Raw genomic sequence first — 21317 nt, 5'->3', positions numbered from 1 at the left:
TATAATGTATGGTGGTTCATTACAGGCCATCAACGTTCAAGCAAGATTTCATATTCTACGCCGTCGTAGGCCTTTTTCACATCCAATGTGACTGAGGCCGAAAGCTCTCCCATTTTCCTGTCGAGCCGAATTCTACTCTCTAAGTCAACATGGGCGAACCAAATAGAACATTCAGGGCCGAGTATGCTATTGCTTGCAATGAAAGCCATTAAACGTGCACGTAGAACTTTCTCCACCAATTTTACAAGATTCGAAGTAAGAGCAATGGGCCGAATGTTGTCAATTTCTTATTGTAACCTTAGATTTTTGAGCACCAAAATAATTTTCGCAAGCTTCGGCAGTTGTGGGATTCATGCACTTTTGATCAGACTTATTTAAAACCGAAAGCAAGTGATCAGTGTAAACCGATCCCATGAATTTCAGCCCGCTTACTGTGACCCCATCAGGCCCAGGAGCCAAAGACTGAAATGTTGACAACGCCGTTTGTAGTTGCGTGCTCGACCCAGGAAAAAAAATTCCCTCGCACTTCCCCGAGGGGGAGAGTGTGTAAGTGCGAATGCACGGTTGTTGATTGCGCGATTACGGTGGATATCGTGATCTTGGAGTGGAGAGGAGGCGCCCAACACCCGCAGTCACTGAGCGGAGAGAGGAGGAGGAGAGTAGCGCCCGCCGTTACGGCGAGGGCTACACGAGCGCCCTCACGCGTCGGAATGCGGAGCGCCCGCTACGCGAGCGAGAGCTCTCCCGCCCGAAGTGTAGAGGAGGCGCCCAACACCCGCAGTCACTGAGCGGAGAGAGGAGGAGGAGAGTAGCGCGCGCCCATCTCCCCCCGTTGCTAGGGAAGACGAGGAGCGCGCGCACCCGCAGCTGTTGCTATGCGGACGACGGCGGCGGACGATTCAGGCTCGCTTAAGAAGTGCATTCGCACTTAAAAACAGAGTTAAAAAACAAGTGGTCGAACGGTCCTTTGACATCCTCTTCTTCTTCTTCTTCTTCCACTTTCTCCTCCTCCTGCTACCCACCTCTCGGTCAACCTCTTCGTCTTCCTCTTACAAACCTGCCGCGGTGGCTCAGCGGCTAAGGCGCTGCGCTGCTGAGCACGAGGTCGCCGGTTCAATTCCCGGCCGCGGCGGCCGCTTTTCTGATGGAGCCAAGAAGCGAAAACGCCCGTGTGTACGAGATTTCAGCGCACGTTGAAGATCCCCAAATCGTCAAAATTAATCCGGAGCCCTCCACTACTGCGCGCCTCATCGCCTGCGTTGTGTTGGCGTGTTAAACCCTGCAATAAATCAATCAATGTCTTCCTCTTACAAGAATATAAGCCTGTCGTCTGGTATAAAATATTTCGAAAGGAGCCTTAATGCTTCGCTTTACCCATTGACAGGCTAGTAATATTTGCCTATGTACGCACTAATACGTTATTGTTAACAGTAACAATGCCTGCTGATTAGTTTTGCCGCTTTCATGTAAAACTTTATTGCATACGGTCTGTTTAGTGTAGGAACGTGTTGTTCCTTTTCAACTCTCTTGCTTGCACCACGTGATGTTCCTGGAACAGGGTCGAAGTTTTTTAACTCGCCTTAGGCACCTTAAGGTGTTTTAATGCACAGCACAAGGGAACAGAAACCATGATTTGTGGCGTACATGTCACCGTGGAAACTGGAACTTTGAGAAAGTGCAGTTGTGTTCTAATTTTAAGCGGGTTAGCCATTAGACATTCTCTTCGGTAACGCATCTTTTATTCGAAAACGTTGGCATACGCCTCCAAACAGCCCTAAACAAACTGCAGCAGAAGCTTCATTATCTGGCTATGCAACATTAAAATTAGAACAACCAGCGTGGCACGATACCCGACGCCTAAACCTACTCCAGTCCCGAAGTCTGCAAATAACTAATAAATGAGTAAGCAGGAACGAGTTCTTTCAAACGCGAAACTCTCTGAAACTGCAATAGAACTCATTAAAGCTGCAAATGGTAGGGCCTATGCAACGAATAAGTGTAAAGATAAGAATTAAGTATTAACACAGAGCTGCTAAGGAAGTATGGAGGTTCTGGTCTCTGATCGTAGCGGGGCGTCTTCAACGGCAGTCGCCTGTTATCGATTGTTAATGCTCACCGCACGCAGGCTGTGCAGGGTTGGTCCAGCAAATAAAGGCGGTAATCTACTTTCTCGAGCCCTAGTCAGGTCACGCTTATGCAAGTAATGACTGAATAATTGGTGATTGTGGGCTCAGCATTTTATGCAGCCAGTGGTCCTTAAGGATGCGCTATCGCACAGGGCTTCTCTGACTATCACAAACAGGAAAGGACTCTGATTTTTTTTGTCATTAGTGTATTTCCACGTGCTTCCTCTAACCTTGATATAGGCGTCGGCCAACATCGTACCAATGGGAACAGAAAACATTTCTTCATGCACGCAGCCCTCATACTTATTGATGCAAAAGCAAAGACGGGGCTGGGGGCGAAAAAAAATTCCTCGGGGCATTTAGGTCTGCTTGCATGCTTTGAAGTCGTAAGTCTGGCGATACTTACTGCTAGATCTCACTTGCGTCTTCTCTTCTCTTCTCCTTTCGCTTTAGGCGCGAATTCCTTCTACAGGCTGACTGGTGGCATCCTTTCCCAGCAACAGGGTTCACCGTGGCTGGTGTGCACCTGTTCTACTCACGCGCAGTCACGTTAACCTGTCACGTGGCGCGCACTGGTCAAACGTTTCTTCCGCTGATGAAAATGTGCAAATGCATACCGGTCGTTAATCCCTCGGTTCCTACTCTGGGGACCCAAGTTTAATTCTTATGTGAGTTGAAATGTGTGTTTATTCACTCTTTGCAGTGTTGGCCATTTTCTTCGGCAGGCAAGGACAACTGTTACAAAAGTGACTGTGTTCCGCAACGTGGGTACTTAAGGCTTTCGCCTTAGGACAGGGTCAACAGAAATAAACTGTCTAATTGTCCGCGGCGCACCATTTGACTTCAAGCACGCGCTGCACCTAAAATGTAACGATAAAAGCGGAATAAACAGGGCGCCGCAAAGGAGTCATCATTGCTAAGCTGCAACAGAGCTGCTGGCGATGGTACAGCAGGAAGGAGCAAGGGGCTGCGCTCCGGAGTTATTACCTAGCGTTTTTATTGATTAATCAATTGATTATTTAATTGATTATTAATTAATTAATTGTTTAATTAATTAATAACTACTTATTGATTAATTAATTCTTCACTCGATTGGTTCATTGATTGATTGATTGATTGATTGATTGATTGATTGATTGATTGATTGATTGATTGATTGATTGATTGATTGATTGATTGATTGATTGATTGAGCGTTTTTACGCGCCGAAGCTACACCTGCACCATGAGGTGCTCCGTAGTGGAGGGCTCCGCATTAGTTTTGACCGCCTGGGGACCTTTAACATGCGCCGAAATCTCGGCAAGTGGTAATTTTCGCACTTAGCCTCCATCAGAAAAGCAGTAATCGCTTCCGGGATGGAACCCGCGTCCTTGGGCTCAGCGGCGCAACGCCTTAGCCACTGAACCACCGCGGCGGGTGCCAGACGTTTCGCATTACTGCTAAGAGTACGAGATTTCAGCACGCCCTTTTCTGCCTCTCTCTGCGCTAACGCGAAGTGGTTCCATGTAAAAGGAAAAGCAGCCGTTAAAATTGCGGCTTGTTAAGAACGTTAAGCGTACTTGTTCTTCAAATTAGCCCACCACAGGACCATGGCTGCTCTGATCACCTGGGAATCCATTGCTTGTCCTAGCACTAGTTGTTGGACCCCTGGGTCTTCCAGCTGCGGCGCTATGCTCAGGAAGGGGATCGGCACGTCTGAAGAGGATGAGGCTTTAATGGAATCTAGAAGAAGTGGCGCGAGCCGACGCAGCCACCACGAACGCATGCGGCAGCTCGTGAAGCACATGATGAAAATGGTGATCATCAGCGTCGTCTGCCAGAAGGGGTGAAGACGAGGAAGTCAGAACACTAGTGATACGTCTGTGCTTGCGGAGAAGAGGTATTGCTTGTGGGAGGAATCTTATCCAACTATTCGATATATTTTGTACCCTGTCTAATAATGCGTGCAGTGTTCTTTAAAAGAGATGATGTGATGTGCCGATCTGATGTGCAGAAAAATACGAAAAAATACCCGGCCTTTCTGCGTGGGAGTATGGGAGATTGCAAACGAAATTAATAAAAGAAACGAACAGCTGGCATTCCCGGCCGAAGCAGCCCTTCTTGTGATGGAGGCGAAAAGCAAAAACGCCTGTGTGTTCGCGATTTCAGAGCACGTTTAAGAACCCCAAGTGGTCAAAGTTAATCCGGAGACTTCTACTACGGCGCGCCTCATCGCCAGTGTAGCGCTGACACATTAAACCTCACAATCAAGTTACACTCGCACCATGTCGACTTCATCTTTTCGCTGGCTCAACAAACAGGATGGACATTTTTAAAACCCTGCATTTTTTCACAATTCGCGACATCTGCTTCGCAGTAGTTGGCCGCTGAGGATTGTTGGGTACTTACGGAATGTTTCCACGCCGTCATAAACTGCGTACAAGGTACGCGAGCCCTGTGTGAAAACCTATGCAGAAATCGCGCAGCGCGCTACATAACGATTGAAAATTATAGCGCGACTTAGACAACGACACAAGGAAGAATGACAGGACAAACGCTCAAGGAAGACACGACAGGACAAGTGTCGTTGTTTGAGTCCCGCTCTAATTTTTGATCATAATGTACCAACTTGCCCAACAGCTTTGTTTAAGGAAGTGCCGCATAACATCCGTAACAGTGGAATGCCCGAAAGCGCACAGGACATCTCACGTGGTGACACAGATACAGTGCAACAGGCATTTTGAAAAACAAGGACATTCTAACTTATGGAAAGATTTGACCAATTAGCTTCAAGTACGCAGGCGTGTCTTAGTTACCGTGCCGAGTAGCGCGAAAAGGTAAACGAAGAAATACAGAGTGACAACCTCTGGTTCCACTCACTCTTTTCTGAGTAATTTGAACTCTTCCAACCGACAATTCTGTGATTACCGCTGTAAATATGAAGGCAATTGACCTTTACGTTTATGGACGTTGGTACATTCAGCAAGACCTGGGATGTAATTCCTGACTGCACTTATGACACTTTTTTTCTGATGGAGTGGAAATCTAGTGCAACGTTATTCAAAGGTATTGCCGTGCATTCTTGAGGGTGCCCCAAAACATGGCTGATACATCCTTACGCCAGGATCCTAATACCTTACTGATGTTCTTGTTCCACACGTTTGCGTCAGACTGCCGTATAAAACGCGTATAATTAAAACGGCCTCAGCCTCAATTGGAGTTAAGGCGCAGCAGTATTTATGCAGTTTATCCAGCCTTACTTGGTTTCGCCATCCGATTGTACCCTCGTGAAAGCACCGAGAAAGAAAGTACTCGCCACCCCATTTCTTCCCTCGTGCTTCGATATATGTAATCCCTCTTGTAGACTTTATCTAACATAGCCCGCCTGTAATGAACGGGTAGGTACAGAACTATTTTCTGAACACCAGGGAGCTGTGGACGCTTTTTCATGTTCAGGCAAGCGGGCTTTACACCAGATCAATTTTTCTTTAGCAGGAGCGAATCTGGCTCAAGTAGCCCAAAGAAAAACTACATACACAAAGACACGATTACATTTTTCCCTTATCCGTGTTCATGGGTCACAGGTTCAGATTTAACGTTGAAATTTACTCAGCCCTAAATTCTTCCTTATTCCTACATTCGCCGACAGTGAGAGATTTACTCTGTTTTTGTTGGAAGGAAGTAGGAAGTGCTTTTAAATGCGCAAAGACACAACCAGAGTCGATATTTCAGCAACATTATAGCTGTTTTTTTCTGTTTCGCCGCCGCCAACTCCCGTCGCTTAAATCCCCGGTTCCAGTTCCTTAGGAGTAGATGCCGGAAAAAGTCAGCAAAACTGCAGGTATCACTCGCGAGACATAACAACTTTCGCAGGATGCGAATTTGAGCGGGTTGGTATTGCGACATGGTTTAGAAACAGCGCGTCATTCGGGTTCTTTTTCTTGTTCTTCGTTCTGGCTCTTTTATTTGGATTCTTGTAATGTTGCGCTGTTTCTATACCCTGCGCTGTTTCTATATCCGTACACCCGACTTTTGCGGATTACCCTCTCTTGCGTAACGAACGCCTTCTACCATTCAGCCTTTCTAGAGACTGTCTTGTACGCCGTCATCGATTACAATGAGAAAGACTACTCCCGCCTTTCAAAAAAAGCAAACAGCAAAGATACATCCCGCTATTTCTGCTTCAGACGTGTGCTCACAGCGCGCTTTACGAGCAGGCAGGATGGGTAACAACGGCGAGAAGTTGTTATCAGTATTGTTTTAGGCTCCTAGTTCTTATTTGTGAAATGCTGCGACATAGAACCTAAAACATATTTTTTAACAGACTATTTTTAGAGTTCATCCGACAAATTTTGGCTGAGAAAAACAATGTTGGCCAACAAGCGTATGTGCTTGTTGGTCAACTAACTATAACATCCACTGTAGCATTCAATTAACTATAACATCTACAGCTTAACCATCGCATTCAGAGTTACTCCGTATCCAACAGCGACTGCCTCCAGTTATTTTTCTGTTCGCGTAGGCGTCTTTTCATGCCAATAAAAATACCTTTCGCAAAAGTCTCTATTATAAAAGTTTCTGGTGAAAACCAATGACAAAAAAAAAACTCAATGTCGTGGCAAAAAAAGCTGTTCGTCTCCGTCAGTGTTTCCGAACTCTACACAGAACTTCTCTCATCCCCACAAAAGCTTTTTTTTTTTGTATCATCAGTACAAGCGATGAATTATTGGTATTTTTTGTTTACTTTTGGATTTACTATGGTCTGCTCTGAAAAGCAACAAGACATTTCAATTGAAATTTAGATGCCTCTTTTTTCATTGCTACGTATTCTGCCCTCACAAATTTTGGTACGGTTTCTGTCATGGTCCATCTTCTCTGGAAACATAAAAATATATATCAATGGTGGTTAACACCTTCTTTTTTCAGTTGTATATGCGTCTTTTATCCAGTAGTGGCCTCTGCTTTACAATCCTCTTACGCCTTGTGATCTAAATTGAGGCCGTCTTGCACGCTGTCATCGATGACATATTAAAAAAAACGCGTTGTGAGCTGATGTGCCCTCTTTCGTGTTTCTTCTTCTTGATTCTCCATTTTGGAGTTTTGTGGAGCCTCGACCACGACACCATGTTAAAAAAAATACCCGAAAGAAGTTCGGTAGGATGTGGGGCGGGAATGTTTGTCCCCACGACAACTGCCGTTCAATGAGTGGACGTATCCTGGTCCATTTTGTTGCATGGCTATACCGGAGGCGAAGATATATGGGTTGCAACGCAAGTGCCTTGTCGCAGGCACCCCCAATACTTACCGAGAAAATGCGGCCGAGAAAATCGAAAGTGGGAAAGGCGATAGTGTGCACCACGGAGTGTGTGCACAGCACAGCAGCAAGGCCGATAGTGCTAGCGATGGAAGAAAACGCGAGACTGAAAGGAACGAAGCGACAACGCGACTTTGAAAGACACTGATAAGCAGAGATCGGGTAATAATTAGAGCGGTGAAATCCCCCCAAAAAAGAGCGGTATGATGATGCCGAGGTTGAAACAACGAACAGGGGGAGAGAGAGGTCTTTAAAGGACGAAACTTGGAACGAGTTGGTGAGGAAAGTGGAAAACGGGAAATATCTGGGCACTTCCTTTCCACAGTTCAGTTTCTGGGGTTCTTTTTTTCTCGTTTGGATATTTCTGCGTCAAAGTTTATATCAAGGGACGAACGTGCCGCCATTGTAGCGAACAGGGTACACCATGAGAAGACCACCTAATTAGTGCAGTTGCCAGAAGTTTATATACAGGGACTACCTCTACTTCATTTCTTTATCTCATGTCTTATCGGCTGTGAGAAAGGCCTCCATTTCAGGCGTCCTCTTTATTAGGGTGAAAATCTTACATGTCTGATAAACACAAGGAGTAAACACTCAGGGGCAGTTATCTTCGTCGTAATCATCAACCGAAATGGTACCAAAAGTCCCGCGACTTCAGCGGCGGAAAATGCGCAGTGCAGGAGCGCGGTGGTGCTCTGAAAGAGCCGTTGCTCGGTTATCGCATTCCTGCGCGCAAGCAGGAGAGCGACAGCCGAGGTGGGGAACGTCGGCTAACCAAAACGGCTCCACACAGGGTCTGCTGGTAACGGCCAACCATCCGTGCAAGTTTAATTTTCTTGAACGTTTATTGATACGCCCTAAAGGCTGGTTTATACTACACATCTTAAGCTCTCTTAAGCAACATCGAACACAGAAACTTTGATTTTGATTTTGAAAGGACTACGTACTACATAAAATATGCGTTTTTGCAGCGTATCAGCATTTATGGCTTAACTGGAACATCCGCTTCTTTGCGGCGGATGGGCTATTTTGTGTCGTACCTTCCGTATGCCTGCCGTCGAGCGTCCTACTTTTAACCGTTAGAGTGAGTGAACTAACGCGTCATTTCTCGCTTAAGTTCACTTTCAGTTTCAGTATGTTAGAATACTGAAAATACAGTATGTAAAAATGCATATACAGACAGGGGTCCCAGAGTTATAAACTGTAGTGGGACCCCTTTTTGTTTATTGTACACAGCTAAGCAATTAGTAGCAGCCATGAACACGAATAATACGCATAAACAGACAGCTGCAGTAATAATAATTAACTATGGCATGAAAAGAAACTCTATACATATTACAAACATGTAGGAATATTAAATACCAGAAAATGAAGTACAAGTACATAACAAATTGAAAGGGATTCGCTACTAAGCACCAACATCAGCGCAAATCGTCGGAGAAAAGAAATGTACTGAGAGCATGCCTGAACGATAACGAGGATGACGCAGATTTAGCATTAAAAGGCAAGTTGCTCCAACTTTCTACAGCAGGAAAGCCGACTGTATTTTTCCCATAGTTAGTGCGCACTGAAGGCAGTAACAACTTATTTTAACACTGCAAACCTAGTTTTATTTAGGTTAAAGAGGGCATGGCGGTCAATTATGTGAATAATACCGGGATCATGAACTAGGCGGTAGGCAATTATGCATAGATTGTGACGGATAGGTTGTGTGATTGAGTACAGATTAAGTTGACGAAGAAGAGGCGTGACATGCGCGTTTTAAGTGGTGCGTGTAAGTATTCGAATAGCTTGTTTGTTAATGTGCTGTAATATTACAAATATTGCGACGAAAACAAAAAGAAAATCAGATACCGCTCCGCCTAACGAGGACGATGGTTAAACGCGAAGCTTTCTCGTCAGGGATCACTGTCATCTTTACACAATGAAGTCCAGGACATTTCTGCCTACATTTTCACGTCCATGCACCCGTCTCCAAACCAAAACCGCTTCGACCGTGTTGATTGATTGATTGATTGATTGTAGCGTATAACGCGCCGACGCAACGCTCGAGATGAGTCGCGCCGTAGTGCAGGGCTCCGAATTAATTTTGACCACCGGGGGATCTTTAACGTGAGCCGAAATCTCATACACAAGGGTGTTCTCGCTTTTCGCCTTTATCAGAAAAGCAGCCACCGTAGCCGGGAATCGAACCTGCGTCTTCGTGCTCAGCAGCACAGCCCCTTAGCCACTGAGCCACCGCAGCGGGTGCTTCGAGCATGTCGAAATGGAGCAAAATAGACGCCGGCTTTCTAACGCGACGGACACAGGTTCGATTCTGGCTCCTGGAAGCATTTTTTTCTTTCAGTTCACCCGTTTTCGCGCTACAGACACGCTCAGTGAGAACACTAAAGCGTGGCTTTAAAAACGTGAGCTCATTTTGGTCTTGCAGAATCGAAGACGGCCCAGTAAAAGGAGCTGGTCCTTTCGAACTTGAACTCGTGCACATCTAAATCAGAATATTGGCCTGGAAGCGCCTTGCGAAAAACTGCCCGAATTGCAAGCCCACGGCGCGAGAAACGCTGGCTCGGCTTTAATTCGGTGCAGGAGCTTCCCTATGGGCACGCTTCAAGAATAGCAGATACTGCAGCATGTCGCATACCCCATGGTATAACAGCCACGGATCGAAGGTCAGACGAGGGCAACCTTATTATAAACCCTGGGGGCTCGTTGATTGTTCGGACGTAATTCTAAGAAAACAGACTCGCCCGTCGGAAAGGTATGGGGGTGTGGTGAAAACTGGAAGAACCGAACACGAACGTTCACCCGAAGTAAAAGGCAACATTAACGAACCGCCGAATTCTTGCCACCCTCTGTTACTGAGCAGATGGCGTTGCTCGGGGTGCTAATCTAATACTGGTTTGCTTTCATCTCTGGTGCGACCAGTGCAGCCAGGATACGAGCAAGCACAGTACTGGGGTCTTCAATATCTGGGGGTAGGTCTTTTCCTTTGTCTTTTTTATTTTGTACACTGCTGAATGTTTGCTCCCAATTCTTCTACCAATCGGGTTATTCGTTGATTTGAAGAAACGCTAAGCTCCCGCGTGCCTCTCTTTTTCTCGTGTTTGCGCAGTTCTACTCTTCATCGGCAAGCTGCGGCCCGTCTTGAAGCCCTTGGCAGTGTTAAAGTTGCGTCTAACTTTTTATTCGTTTTTTAAACTACGACAAGCCAGGCAGCTGTCTATTATGTATTATAGATAGTCCGTGAGTGAGGACCAGTGTAAGCATTTTGCATAGACAAACCATGAAAAAAAGGGGCACGTTAGGCGTTCCATACCAAAACACTACCCTGTGGGGAACTCCTACGCAATTGCCTTGCGCACGGGCAACTTTTGTTCTTTTAAATTCTTCAAATTATCGAAATATCTGGGGCCAAGAAAAAACACCAACCGATATAAATTATTACTTGCGTTTCCACTGCTGCGTGGGTGATAATGTGATACTGTGGACAACTTAAACCTATGGAAAAGCACTGAATGTCACCGTGAAGAATATCAAGAGTCCGCAAACAGTGCTTCCTTATACACAGGAGTAGTGGAGTACATACGTCGTCCAAGCTATTCCACTTCCCCACATCTTTATGCGTCACATAAAAGAACTTACCTCAGAAGCCACCGCCACAAGGGCGATCTAATTGCGTGTTGAGGATGTATTTATTGGCTTCGTTACAGATCTCTATGTCCCTACTTACCGACTTCCTTCTTGTCATGCACCTATTCTCTTACGCCTCACATAACCACTCTTTCCGACGCATAGAATACCAAACAAATGGGTGCCGTGTTCACCTCAAATTTAGAAGTTATAACCTTTTATTTCAAAATTCGATTCTACAAACGCGCGGTAGAATAATACGTGCATCCCTTTTTCTGTTGCGTAATGTTACAAATAAGGAGCTATGGCAGTATAGGTGTTTAAATGACATATTTTGTCCTGCTATGGGTAATAGTTCAGTGGTTTTTAAGAAGCCCGAAGCGGAGGTTCACGATACGCACAGTTACGACTACACAGTAAGGGACGTCTTCAGTGACGCCGTTTCGAGCACCAGAGACTGCCTGCCAAATCGGAAAGCGCACGGCACTTTCCAGGGGCAGTTAGTCAGAAACACGCCAGAACAGATCTGTGCATATACTTCCTTGCACAGCGTAGAAGCTCAGTGTTGCAGCCTTTAGTCCGTATCTACGAAGTAGTACTTATGATCACGAGTAGCTGCGAGAAAGCAGGATATAGGGAAAGCTATCATGGGAAGTTCACCCTCTTACCTTCCTAGCGTTCGTCTTATTTGTCACCTTACCACTGCCAACATCCCTAAAGAAGCACATAGAAAACTAAAGACAGCAAGTTGTTAAATAAAACGGGAAGAACAAATATGATGCTCGTGGAACAGTCTTCCTGAAAGGAAAAGAAAGAGAAAACGACGAAGGCGACAAGACAGGTTTGTGAAAGGTGGATAAAATGAAACTCGGGCGCTAATAGAGAGATGTGAGCTTACTCTTTTGTTGTAGACATGCTTTGCTATTTATGGGCTGGCATGAGTTCTTCGTCTGTGGGCAGTGCTCGGTCAGCACACACATTTCCCAACAGGGTCGTTTCGTGTTGGTGTTGTGTACGAGCTCCTACACTATCACATACCCTCGTTTGCAGGTGTTGTGAGGAGTGAACCCTTACAGCCAGCAGCGCGCAAAACACAATCTACTCGAGGTATCGGGAAGCCGGCTTTTGTTCGAGGATGGTGTGCGAAGGCGGCTGGTAGGAAGCAGCTCGCACCTTGCACAAGAGCTTTGCCGGATCTGGTGGGGAACCTGCACGACCATTTCGAACTGCGTTAATAAATCTTTCGTTTCTTTCTTCAGCTATTTCTATTTTCCCGTGACACTATACTGCGACCATGCAGCCACCAGAAATGCGTTACTTTATGCCTTTTCCCGAATTCAGATTGCGGATTTCTGCCTCCCCTCTAGTGTTTGCCGAGTGGAAAAACGTATTTCATCATTTTTGAACAGAGAAAAACGGGGGTAGTTACAGCTAAACATGCTTTCTCTGTGATACCCATATCACTGTATTATTACGAAGGAAGGAAAATTGCTTACGAGGGCACTTCGAGGTGTGGCCTGTGGATGATACTTTACCGTACTTTCTCGTATTGTTTTCTATCTCTGATTTTCTTCCTGTCGCTGTCACTCGTTGTTTTTAGAGCAGAGCTGTTTAAGCTCTTAGTCCCGCTGCCAAGCGTTACCAAAAAAATATACAAAAAATACCGAGCGCACATAAGCGTGCTCCTAGTGAGGAGCGCCCGGCGTCGTCCAGGTTTGCGCGTGGGCTTGCGCAACGACAGAAGCTGGCGCAAAATAAAATGCCAGGAAAACAGTTGATGCGCGTATGCGCCTGAAGTGGGACGCACAGGATAGCTCACGCTAGACGAAGAGTTTGCGGAAGCTGGTGGCCAATAGTCCTAGCGCGTGCTAATCCGATCAACATTTGGAGGGATGTGAAAGCCTGCCGACAAAGCGATCTAAGCCTGCCGATCATAGAGAACTTTCTGCAGCAAGTTCAAAATTACATGTGAGGTACAACAGCTTGGTCCCGGATGAGCGAGAGGGGCCGCCACATCTGCTGTTTCTCCAGCCTTGCACTACTAGGGCCAGCTGCGCCAATTTTGTATTGTCCAAGTTGCTTAATGAGCATGCTTCTTTTTCACAGTTCTTCTCTTGTGGCCTTGCGTTTTAGGGCGCGGCCCTTTATCGCCCGTCTCTGGGCTGAGCAGCGTCGCCGTCGTCATTACAGAGTGAACGATGGCAAGACCGACGAGTGAAAGAAAAAGCGAACGATGAAAGAAAGCAAAAGAGGAGAATGTCGCGAAACTGGGAGGAGAGGGTGGTTCACCGTGGCGATGCGAGCCAGCGCTCTCCGAAAGTATGCGGTGGGGGAGGGGAGGGGCAGTGTGCCCTTACCCGCACGATGCGCTAGACGGCGCGACGCTCGGGGAAAACGTGAGGGGGGCATGCGCGTGACGATGTGCATTCGCTTCCTAAGAGACACTTCGCGGTGCCTACCTGAGACGAACTTTTCGCCGCCGACGCAGAGGCTCATCATCGTCGCCTTCGAGAGAACCCACGAGTGAGTGCTGCCTCAGCGCACGTCTGCTGCACCCAAACGTCGCAATAGGGACGTTCGTAATCGCCAGCAAATGTTTTGCTGATACCTGTTCTCTTTTTTATATAACGCAAAAAATATCCTCTATGAATATTAAATTCGATAACGCGAGAATTCAGTGTTGTCTCATTGTCATCTGAATCACGCTATGTTTTAGTACGAGGAAATTTGTGCTTTTTATTTCGGTGACTTTAGGTTGCCGGAGAGATTCAGTGCGATAGCACAAATTAATTTTACATTTTCGGCGTTATTCGAAGAGTCGAATTTTCGGAGCCAGTTTGCTTGCCAACGGCTGCGTCAGATACTTCAGTTCCACTGTCTGGTGAGGTTAAAAACTCGGCATTGTTCATATCGCGAGGATTGAAACATTCACGTACCGTGCGCGTCCCCTAAATGCAAAAACTGTCGCAGGGGCGCAAATAAATCGCACAAGCACGCTGCAGGCAAGTTTATGCCGAGGTAGCATCAAAAGTGACTTTGGAGGTACTTAGCGAAAGGGTGCCAAAACAGGCCATAAAAGATCAAACAATAATGGACTCCTTGTGGTTCCATAGCGCGCCCTCATGTAGAGAAATATTAAAAAAAACGAGCACACCTCCCCCGTGGCTCCATTTCACTTGATTAGAAAGAGTGCCCCGATGAGGTTAAGTAATTGAACAACTGTTGGTGGATCCTGAATAGCATCTCGTTCCTTTCCCTCGCCAACTTCATGGAGTGCCAAGCCCCTCTCACACAGTGCCAACCATTCTTTCAGCTCTAATTGTCTTAATAGTCACTTTTTTTCGAAGCTATGGGCCGGACTGTGTGGTACTCTTTCCACGGGGAAGACCTGGTATCAGTGCGCCACCAAGTCGATCCCATAAAAAGCAAGGGCAAATCCAAACGCACCATTCCCAGGCAACCTAAAGCATGGTAGGTTAGTCCAGTTCAGTTACTAGGAGATCTTGAACACAGACAAGTACCTGCAGATGAGTCGTCATTTCTCCCTTCCATCATATACTTGAGAGCGCGACGCCAAACCCGACAGACACAGCTTCAGAAATTCAAGTCAGGCGTCGCCTAAAGGAGGCGAGGCGTATGCCACGACCATGAGTGGTTACCCGCAAACTCCTGGTGAACTTATATGAACGAACCCTCCAAACCCTTGCGGCGCACTTCTACAAACTTTGCTTGTAGTTCCACAATAGCGGGGGATTCGTGAATCTCCATCATGCCAAAACAGGCACGTCCGTACCTATCAAGAACTTGTAGCCGATTTCGCTCGCTGCCTGCACTGGCAAGATTTCGTAAAAGGCAGTACTCGAGCGACTCGAAAAACACATCAGCGGCGACCTCAGTATGCCGAACTGAAGAGATAGATGCTCATCGCTGTACTCGTCGCTCACTGTGGTCGACCCTCACGCTGCACATTGAGACATAGTCAGACATACTAGACTGACCATACTTTACGAGATCCGATCAGTAATCACACCACTCACAGTTCATCCCACTAAAAGCAGTAGCCTTTCGCAATAAGTAGAAAACACGCGCAGGGCCCGGTCCCGTACATGTAGAATCCCTCGAGGGTGATCGCAAATTTGCCTCATTTTAATTGCAACGACATTGCACGTTTGATAACCACAGGTTGTATACTGTGTGTCTTACTCCCCCCAACTGATCGTGCTTTGTGATATAAGATTTATAAAAAGATACCAATCTTCACCTTCGCGCAACTCTTCGAGGAGAGAAAGAGAGAATCAACTTTAATAGAGCCCTGTGATGATTGCCATCCCCGGGCCACGAGAGTGCGCCAGGAAACGACGGGGGCCGTCGAAAAGAAGACGACGACTAGCGGGTCCACGCGGAGGGAAGAGCACGAGAGGGGAGTGTGCCGGCGGTAACCGGGGGCGAGACAGCGCCAGTACTTCTCGGGAGGCGGTTCGAGGCAGGCCAGGAGCGTTCGTGCACCGGGCTCGGAGAACCGTCTCGGGGGCTGTTCCGGGACTACTCTGCCGCGACGAGAGCTGCCTGTTCCCGCTGGCGAGGTCCCGAAGCGTGATCCGGGCCGAGGTTCGGGGCGAGGCCTAGAGAGGCCAGGCACGAGCGCAAGCATCGGCGTTCCGACCGACGACCACTGCGATTCAACAGGCGACGGTCCCCCGACGTTCCACACATGCCATCGACATAATCCCGCCCACCGTCGAGCAGACGGGAACGTGAGCGTGTCCCCTCGTTTTCCGTTTCGCACGAACTTTGGTTTGGACTGGTGTTAGCCATTCCGCCGCGTCGCCCGCGTGTTGTTCTCTGTTGTTGCCGTTAGTTCCCTAGTGTTGTTTCTTCGGGTGTTTGTGTGTCCTTCCCAGAATATATGTTTCTTACTTGTGCTGAGCCCACGGCATCACTTGTCGTTGATCCTCCTCCGCGAGCCTCACACCCGCCTGCTTAACACGCGGCCTCACAATTTCTGGCGTCCGCGACAGGACCGCGTGCTCTAATTCCATCTTGAGACTAAGCAGGCAAGCGGGTGCGGCAAGCGAGAATGGAACTCGAAAAGCTGATGTCCATTGGGAAGGAGCTAGGACTGTCCGGACCAGCTCTAAAAGAGTTTATTGACGAGGAACGCACAAAAGAAAGGGACCGGCGCGCAACTGAACGCGAGGCGGCTAAAGAAGCGGCAATACTAGCCCAGAACAGAGAGTCCGAGACCAGAGCTCGCATTGAGGCGGAACGCGCCCTGGTAGAACTTAAGCTGCGGCTTCAGGAAGGGTCGCAGAGTTCTAACGAGGTAGGAGGTGACCCCGCGCCTAATGCGGCACAAGGCGTCCGCAGCCCGCACAAGTTCATTCCTGCCTTCAACGAGGACCGGGATGAGCTTGACGCCTACATCCAACGTTTCGAGAGGGTGGCAACCAGTCAAGGGTGGCCCTCAGACAAGTGGGCGCTATCCCTACACTTGTGCTTGACTGGCGAAGCTCTCAGTGCTGTTGGTCGCATGTCGTCCGACGATGCCATGGATTACCCTAAATTAAAGAAGACCCTGCTCCAGAGGTTCAGGTACACCGAGGAGGGCTACAGGAGCAAATTTAGGGAGTCCAAGCCGCAGAACTCGGAGACAGGCCGTCAATTTGTGGGCCGCCTACGCGGCTACTTTGACAATTGGCAGGAGCTGGCCAAAACGGAGCAGACGTACGCCGCGCTCCGAGATAAAATGGTGGCCGAGCAATTTCTCGACAGGTGCCACAATAAGCTGGCCATTTTTCTCAAAGAGAGGGGTTACAAAAACCTAGATCAGCTCGTCGAAGCAGCTGACCAATACCTCGAAGCCCAGGGCTTAATCAACTTGGGTAAAGGCCGAGAGGAAACGAAAGAGGGCAGCAAGCCCCCTGGACTCCCTCGCGCTCCTGATCATCAGGATCACAAGACGACCAAGCCACATTGCTTTTTATGCAATAAGTTAGGGCACCGGCCATCAGACTGCTGGAGTAAATCGCGGGGTTCCAGTCAGCCCAGCCAGAAGGCGCTCTTTTGCGGACGGTGCCGAAAACACGGACACCGATCTGACCTTTGCCCCAACCAACCAGGAAACACGGGCCAAGTTTCCTGTTCCTTGACTGGACACGCATCCTGGCCGGAACTGTCAAGGCAGGGGAAACAGAATCCAAAACACAGGAAACCGAGAGTTAACCGGGAGCAAATGCCGACCGCCGAAGGATTACTTGAAGGGCAACCTGTGACACTGTTACGCGACACGGGCTGTAATTCCGTAATCGTGAAGCGGTCCTTGGTTCGCGATACCAAGCTCACGGGGAATACCAGCACTGTCTATCTGTTGGACCGAACCCGCCTCGTTTTACCGGAAGCGGAAGTGGAGATCGTGTCTCCATTTTTCTCTGGTCGAGTACTAGCCACCTGTATGGAGGACCCTCTCTATGACGTTATCATAGGGAACATCGAGGGCGCTCGTGATGCATCCATGCCGACCCGCTACTCGGAAAACAGATGGGTGGAGTCCCAGGAGTCGGAATCTCTTCCGACGAGTATTGGCCCAGCGAACGGAACAGGAAGCGTTCCAACAGTCGTTCCAGAAGTCCAGTGTAGCCGGAACGAACCGCCGTGCCCACCAACGAACGCGGAGTCAAAGCCCGAAACACGCGTGGGTGCAGCAAGACGCGAGGCGTTGAGAAAAACGCCGCGGCTACCGGCGGTTACTGTTAGCCCTTCTACGATCAGCGTTGCTGAATTAAGACAAATGCAACAACATGATCCTACGCTGCAAAAGTTTTTCGGTGAGGTCGGGAAAAAGATAATGGTGAACTCGGCTGCTATCCAGTTTGAAATGGTAAATGGCGTTCTATACCGGCGGTACCGTTTACCCTCGAGACAGGAAATAGAGCAGCTCGTTGTCCCAATCGAGCTTCGAGACATTGTTTTGACAATGGCTCACGAGGGAATCCTGGCTGGACACCAGGGAGTTAAACGAACTCTGGACCGCGTGCGTGAGGAATTCTACTGGCCTGGCATGCAGGGTGACATAACAAGATTTGTGAAATCCTGCGACATTTGTCAGCGGACTGTACCTAAACATCTAGTAGGCCGCGTGCCACTAGGAAACATGCCTGTGATCGAGACACCGTTCCAGCGGGTTGCCATCGACATAGTGGGGCCGCTCTCCCCCACCACAGAGAACGGCAACCGGTATGTGCTAACGATGGTGGACTTTGCGACCCGCTACCCCGATGCCGTGGCGTTACCAAGCATTGATACCGAGAGGATCGCTGAAGCTCTCCTAGAAATGTTTGCTCGAGTGGGATTTCCTCGAGAGATCGTCAGCGATCGGGGCAAGTCCTTCACATCGGGACTTATGAAGGAGCTCAGCCGTCTGCTTTCAGTTGCACAGCTGCCCACGACACCGTACCACCCAATGGCTAACGGGCTGGTTGAACGATTTAACGGCACGCTAAAGCAAATGATAAGGCGGATGTGCCAAGAAACTCCTAAAAACTGGGACCGCTACTTGGCACCACTGCTGTTTGCATACCGCGAGGTGCCCCAATCTAGCTTGGGTTTTGCACCGTTCGATCTCCTGTACGGCAGACATGTCCGAGGACCGATGGCTATACTGAAGGAACTTTGGACAGGAGAGAATGTAAATCCTGAGGTCAAAACGTCGTATGCATACGTCGTCGAGCTTCGCCAGCGCCTGGAAGACACTTGCCGACTGGCACACGAAGAGCTCCGGAAGGCCAAGTTGGCGCAGAAAAAGTATTACAACCGGAAAGCGAAGACACGTTACCTCGCCGTTGGTGACAAAGTTTTGCTTATGCTCCCGTCCGACAATAATAAGTTAATCCTCACATGGAAAGGTCCATTCAATGTTTTGGAAAGGCGCAACGAAGTCGATTATGTGATTGATCTTGGAACCCGGACGAGCCTTTTCCACATCAACATGTTGAAGAGATACGAAGAGCGAAAACCGTCTAAGCCAGATCCACAACATGTTTCCGTCGCCTTTAGATCCGACGAAAATGAAGGAGGTGACGTACCGTGTGTCCCTCTAAGACAAAAAGAGACCTACAAAGATGTGGACGTTTCGGCGGCTATGACTCCTGAACAACACGCGCAGGCATGTACGCTTCTATCATCTTACCAGAAAGTCTTCTCAGACCTCCCTGGGAAGACAGACCTGGTTCACTGCAAGCTGCGCCTTACAACAGACCAACCTGTTCAAGTGCGGCAGTACCCGATTCCATTTGCCATGCAAGAGCCCGTGGAAAAGGAGGTGCAGGAAATGCTGCGAATGGGTATTATCGAGCCTTCATCGTCGCCGTACCAGTTTCCCATCTTGCCAGTAGACAAAAAAGATGGAACGATAAGGCTCTGCATTGACTTCAGACAACTCAACCTTGTCCTTGTCGCCGACAATGAGCCCATACCTAGGGTTGACGTGATGTTTGCAAAGTTGGGAAAGAGTCGGTTCTTTTCAAAATTTGACTTGACTAAGGGCTATTGGCAAGTGCCTATGGATGAGGAATCGAAGCCATTCACTGCCTTCGCCTCTGCATCGGGGCTATACCAGTTTCGGTTTATGCCATTCGGCATCAAGACCGCCCCAGCGGTTTTTACACGCCTTATGCGTAAGGTGGTTGGTGGTCTTCCACATATCTACCATTACTTCGATGACGTTCTCATCGCTACCGAGACTTGGGAGGAACACCTAGAAGCGCTCGAGACATTCCTCAGGATGGTGCAGAAGGCGGGACTTACGATTCGACCTAAGAAAAGCGAAGTCGGCTTCTCCTCAGTAAAATTCCTGGGACACATCGTTGGCCATGGCCTCCTACGGCCGCAAGCAGAAACGCTCCAAAAGGTTCACGACGCCACACGACCGACGACAAAGCGACAGGTGCGGTCTTTCCTCGGCCTCACGGGCTATTACCGGCAGTTCGTGCCAAACTACGCTCAAGTATGTCACCCCTTGACGGAGCTGACTCGCAAGCGGGCACCCAACAGGCTCATTTGGGGTGACAAGGAACAAACAGCGTTTGAAACTCTTAAGGAACTGTTGTCAACCGAACCTATTCTGAAAGCGCCGGACTTCTCCAAGCTTTTCGTACTCCGCACGGATGCGTCGTCCACAAGCATTGGCGCAGTCCTCATGCAACAGCATGCAGAGGTTCTTCATCCAGTGGCCTACGCGAGCCGTCGTCTCTTACCTCGAGAAGCATCCTACTCCACTGTGGAGAGAGAGGCATTGGCGTTAGTCTGGGCGATTAAGAAGTTCCACATATACCTATATGGGAAGCAGTTCATCCTACAGAGTGACCACCAGCCTTTAGCTTACATACACTCCGCCAGGCACCTTAACAGCCGCGTACTTCGCTGGAGCCTCACAATGATGGAGTACGACTTTATAGTAGAGTACGTGAAAGGCAGTGAAAATGTAGGTGCAGACTACTTGAGCCGTATCTGAGTGGAGTGAGTTTTTTTTTTTTTTTTTTTTCCTTTCTCGTGTTGGATTCCATTTTCTGGTGTTAGCGACTGTTTCAGACTTTCTGTGCCGAGTGACATTCTGTGACATTCTGTGCCGAGTTTTGTTCTCCTAAACAAACCTCTCGGGAAGGGGGGTGAGTGTGATGATTGCCATCCCCGGGCCACGAGAGTGCGCCAGGAAACGACGGGGGCCGTCGAAAAGAAGACGACGACTAGCGGGTCCACGCGGAGGGAAGAGCACGAGAGGGGAGTGTGCCGGCGGTAACCGGGGGCGAGACAGCGCCAGTACTTCTCGGGAGGCGGTTCGAGGCAGGCCAGGAGCGTTCGTGCACCGGGCTCGGAGAACCGTCTCGGGGGCTGTTCCGGGACTACTCTGCCGCGACGAGAGCTGCCTGTTCCCGCTGGCGAGGTCCCGAAGCGTGATCCGGGCCGAGGTTCGGGGCGAGGCCTAGAGAGGCCAGGCACGAGCGCAAGCATCGGCGTTCCGACCGACGACCACTGCGATTCAACAGGCGACGGTCCCCCGACGTTCCACACATGCCATCGACATAATCCCGCCCAGCGTCGAGCAGACGGGAACGTGAGCGTGTCCCCTCGTTTTCCGTTTCGCACGAACTTTGGTTTGGACTGGTGTTAGCCATTCCGCCGCGTCGCCCGCGTGTTGTTCTCTGTTGTTGCCGTTAGTTCCCTAGTGTTGTTTCTTCGGGTGTTTGTGTGTCCTTCCCAGAATATATGTTTCT

The sequence above is a fragment of the Haemaphysalis longicornis genome, unplaced genomic scaffold (assembly GCF_048455015.1).
Source record: "Haemaphysalis longicornis isolate Haplotype H1 unplaced genomic scaffold, Haemaphysalis longicornis Haplotype H1 scaffold_9, whole genome shotgun sequence".
In the NCBI taxonomy this organism is placed as follows: domain Eukaryota; kingdom Metazoa; phylum Arthropoda; class Arachnida; order Ixodida; family Ixodidae; genus Haemaphysalis; species Haemaphysalis longicornis.
The sequence above is the reverse complement of the archived record's forward strand: the minus strand, read 5'-3'. Positions refer to the sequence as shown.